The sequence below is a fragment of the Salvelinus fontinalis genome, chromosome 2 (genome assembly GCF_029448725.1).
Source record: "Salvelinus fontinalis isolate EN_2023a chromosome 2, ASM2944872v1, whole genome shotgun sequence".
NCBI lineage: Eukaryota > Metazoa > Chordata > Actinopteri > Salmoniformes > Salmonidae > Salvelinus > Salvelinus fontinalis.
In genome coordinates this window covers 14,144,988-14,149,987 of record NC_074666.1, presented here as the reverse complement: position 1 = coordinate 14,149,987, position 5,000 = coordinate 14,144,988, and the positions used below count along the sequence as shown (strand labels likewise).

General features: G+C 44.5%; 1 protein-coding gene across 2 annotated transcripts in view; it reads right to left on the bottom strand.

Moving 5' to 3' along the window:
• The window catches only part of arhgap24 (Rho GTPase activating protein 24), a 213,329-nt gene that overhangs the window by 207,863 nt on the left and 466 nt on the right, over positions 1–5,000 (bottom strand). For both annotated transcript variants that reach the window (XM_055864386.1, XM_055864394.1), the window contains exon 1: positions 4,776–5,000. This exon is cut by the window's right edge and continues 466 nt beyond it. The gene's annotated coding sequence lies outside the window, so the exon portion shown is untranslated. The remainder of the gene's footprint in view (positions 1–4,775) is intronic.

Below are 5,000 nucleotides of genomic sequence, written 5' to 3'. Positions count from 1 at the left end.
AGGCAGCGTTTTCCTGTCATCCACCAATCCCAGATTCGTCCGTCGGACTGGCAGATGGTAAACCGTGATTCATCACTCCAGTGAACGCGTTTCCAATGTTCCAATGAATCCAATGGCGGTGAGCTTTACACCACTCCAGCCGACATTTTGCATTACGTATAGTGATCTTAGGCTTGTGTACGGCTGCTCAAACCCATTTCATGAAGCTCCCGACAAACAGTTATTGTGCTGATGTTGCTTCCAGAGGCAGTTTGGTACTCGGTAGTGAGTGTTGCAACTGAGGACATGATTTTTATGTGCTACGCGCTACACAGTCCCGTTCTGTAAGCCGGTGAGGCCTACCACTTCGTGGCTGTGCTGTTGTTGCCCCTAGACGTTTCCACAATAACAGCACTTACAGTGGACCGGAGCAGCTCTAGCAGGGCAGACATTTTATGAAACTGACATGTTGGAAAGGTGGCATCCTATGACAGTGTAACGGCTTTCGTTGGTGGAAGGAGAGGAGGACCAAAATGCAGCGTGGTACGAATCCATAATATAATTTCATCGAGAATGAATTGTTCTCAACTGGCCTACCTGGTTAAATAAAGAACTTTTTCTAAACTAGCCTACCTGGTTAAATAAAGAACTTGTTCTCAACTGGCCTACCTGGTTAAATAAAGAACTTGTTCTCAACTGGCCTACCTGGTTAAATAAAGAACCTTGTTCTCAACTGGCCTACCTGGTTAAATAAAGAACTTGTTCTCAACTGGCCTACCTGGTTAAATAAAGAACTTGTTCTCAACTGGCCTACCTGGTTAAATAAAGAACCTTGTTCTCAACTGGCCTACCTGGTTAAATAAAGAACATGTTCTCAACTGGCTACCTGGTTAAATAAAGAACTTGTTCTCAACTGGCCTACCTGGTTAAATAAAGAACCTTGTTCTCAACTGGCCTACCTGGTTAAATAAAGAACATGTTCTCAACTGGCCTACCTGGTTAAATAAAGAACTTGTTCTCAGCTGGTCTACCTGGTTAAATAAAGAACTTGTTCTCAACTGGCCTACCTGGTTAAATAAAGAACTTGTTCTCAACTGGCCTACCTGGTTAAATAAAGAACCTTGTCCTTAACTGGCCTACCTGGTTAAATAAAGAACCTTGTTCTAGTGTCAGAGGCCCGCGCATAGAATTAGAATCTCTAAATGGGTACATCCCCTCTGATTATGGCAATTTGACAGGTGAGCTCATATTTCTATAGACCCACCCACCAAGGTGTCTCCTCCCCTGTCACGTATCTGTTTGATGACTCAGGCTGAGATGAGCCACTAACTGATGGGTAGCAGTGTATCAGGAATTTATTACGAGGTACAAGAGACATTGTTTGTGTTCAAGTGATGATACAATTCTGGACGAAAACAAATCATGTTTCTTTCAATCTCTCTCTCTCTCTCTCTCTCTCTCTCTCTCTCTCTCTCTCTCTCTCTCTCTCTCCTCTCTCTCTCTCTCTCTCTCCCTCTCTCTCTCTCTCTCTCTCTCTCTCTCTCTCCTCTCTCTCTCTCTCTCTCTCTCTCTCTCTCTCTCTCTCTCTCTCTCTCTCTCTCTCTCTCTCTCTCTCTCTCTCTCTCTCTCTCTCTCTCTATTCCATTTAAGGGCTTTACTGGCATGGGAAACATATGTTAACATTGCCAAAGCAAGTGAAGTAGATAATTTAACAAAAGTGAAATAAACAATAAAAATGAACAGCAAACATTACACTCACAGAAGTTCCAAAAGAATAAAGACATTTCAAATGTCATATTATGTTTATATACTCTCTGTCTCTGTCTGTTTCTGCCACTCTATCTCTCTGTCTCTCTCTCTGTCTCTGTCTCTCCCTCTCTCTCTCTCACGCTCTCTCTCACTGATAATTAATTTCAAGAAAACAAAGGTGTTTTACAGATTTCCAAGTTACTCATTGAAGGTGTAAATAAATGTCTCATTTCAAAGAAGAAGAAGAAGCTTAGAAAGGGTTTCATCAGATGAATGACACAGAGAGGTACTATTCTGAGAACATTTCTGCTTGTGGTAAAGTATCTGTATATATATATAGCTAGCGCAGTGTATCAATAGCGGATATGACAGACAGCACCACCAACTGACTGACTCAAAGAGTCACATTAGAAAAACTAATCCTGAGCAATGGAAATACAACATGTCATGTGTATAAAATCTGAAGTACATCATGCCGATTGGCCTGTGATGTGGGGAACGACGATGAAACTCATGAATCAGAGTATCTCCACAGTACCCTGACAAGTGAGTGACAGACAGATAGTCCAGCACTCGCCCCTCAGACAGTCTTACTGAAAACATCTTCCTACATAGACAGACAAAACATATTATGAGCCTTATAACAAAGCATTATAAAGGTTCATACGTGCGTATAACAAGTTACAAAGCATGTATAATCTCTATAGGGATTCTGATGCCAGACAGTCAGTCCAGCTGTAGGGCGGCCCAGCCTCCGAAGTAACTCCGAAGTAACTCTCAACTGTATGCAAGAATTTCTCTGTATTGTCTTAGGAATGCAGCATTACCTCTTCAACCCCCATTCGAACACACCTCTGGGTAGCAGAGGTTCTGTTGTCATTACATCCTGTAGGTCTGATATCTGATTGGAGGTTCACTTTACAGTAATACTATTGGTCAACTCAGATTTTGAATCCAAACAGTCAGATGCTAAAAAAAAGGGTCTTAGATTCATTCTCTTTCTATATATCTTTTTTCCTGACCTGCTGTGGTGAGATACACTCTCTCTCTTTATCTCTCCCCTCACCAGGATCTCAGTCTCTCTCTTTATCTCTCCCCTCACCAGGATCTCAGTCTCTCTCTTTATCTCTCCCCTCACCAGGATCTCAGTCTCTCTCTTTATCTCTCCCCTCACCAGGATCTCAGTCTCTCTCTTTATCTCTCCCCTCACCAGGATCTCAGTCTCTCTCTTTATCTCTCCCCTCACCAGGATCTCAGTCTCTCTCTTTATCTCTCCCCTCACCAGGATCTCAGTCTCTCTCTCTCTCTCTCCTCCCCAGGGACTCACTCTCTCTCTCTTTATCTCTACCCTCACCAGGATCTCAGTCTCTCTCTCTCTCTCCTCCCCAGGGACTCACTCTCTCTCCTTATCTTTCTCATCCCCAGGATCTCACTCTCTCTCTTTATCTCTCTCATCCCCAGGATCTCACTCTCTCTCTTTATCTCTCTCATCCCCAGGATCTCACTCTCTCTCTTTTTCTCTCTCATCTCCAGGATCTCACTCTCTCTATTTTTCTCTCTCATCCCCAGGATCTCACTCTCTCTCTTTATCTCTCTCATCCCCAGGATCTCACTCTCTCTCTTTATCTCGCTCCTCCCCAAGGACTCTTGGGGCAGACCTTTCAGGCTATGTCTTCTCTCTCTCCCTCTCTGATCATGCCTAGAATAATGCCTTGTAATGCTTGTTAATTCCTTGTAACGTGAGCTTTCTGTCTTGTATGTGATTTCATTCATTGTACCGTGTAATATCTGAATTTGATAGACAATTCTCAGACCTTTCTTGACAGTGTCTTTCTATAGCTCTTTAAGAGTGTTGGTTGCATATTCCTGTTCATCCTCAGACCCTTCATCCTTTGTCCATTCATTGCATAGTCTTATTATATATATATATATATATATATATATATAAAACATACTTATATATCAAATATTACCACACTACACAGCTACTCCTCAAGCAGTCATATTGATAGTATCTTCAAACATAGAGAAAAACCCCACTATAAGCCTGATATGCCTCATAACAAGTTATAATACATTACATTATACCTGCAGGCAGTGCTGCAGAGAGGGCCAGACAGTCAGTCAGTACCACAACTCCTCAGAGAGTGACAGACAGTCAGTACCACAGCTCCTCAGAGAGGGCCAGACAGTCAGTCAGTACCACAACTCCTCAGAGAGTGACAGACAGTCAGTCCCACAGCTCCTCAGAGAGTGACTGACAGTCAGTCCCACAGCTCCTCAGAGAGTGACAGACAGTCAGTACCACAGCTCCTCAGAGAGTGACAGACAGTCAGTCCCACCACTCCTCAGAGAGTGACAGACAGTCAGTCCCACAGCTCCTCAGAGAGTGACAGACAGTCAGTCCCACAGCTCCTCAGAGAGTGACAGACAGTCAGTACCACAGCTCCTCAGAGAGTGACAGACAGTCAGTCCCACCACTCCTCAGAGAGTGACAGACAGTCAGTCCCACAGCTCCTCAGAGAGTGACAGACAGTCAGTCCCACAGCTCCTCAGAGAGTGACAGACAGTCAGTACCACAGCTCCTCAGAGAGTGACAGACAGTCAGTCAGTTAGTCCCACAGCTCCTCTGAGAGTGACAGACGACAGTCAGTCCCACAGCTGCTCAGAGAGTGACAGACGACAGTCAGTCCCACAGCTCCTCAGAGAGTGACAGACGACAGTCAGTCCCACAGCTCCTCAGAGAGTGACAGACGACAGTCAGTCCCACGGCTCCTCAGAGAGTGACAGACGACAGTCAGTCAGTCCCACAGCTCCTCAAACAGTGCTATTGATAAACTCTGCTTACAGTCAGTCTGCCGGTATGACAAAGACTGAATGGATGTGTGAACTCAGCTCGTATCATTGTGAAAAGGACCTGTAAAAACTGTCAAAATATAAGCAACATAGCCCACCATACAGTAGACAGGGGTAGCTGGGCACAGCCGTCCACAACACTGAATCTACAGCACACCAGCAGACACAATAGCAGAACACAAAACACTTACTTTACTATAGAAATCAGCCTCTAAAGTAATATCCAGGTTGTGACGTGTGAAGTTTCCAATCGACAAAAAAACAAGATCCTAATCCCCAGTTAGTCCAGTTACTCAGGAAGAGAGATCCGAGAAAGAAGGAGAGAGTCTCGACCCCTTCAGCCAGAGCGCTCCTGTTGCTGTTGCCACTTCCATAGAGATGGTCAGCTGCCTCAGAGGAGACCGGAGAAAGAGAGA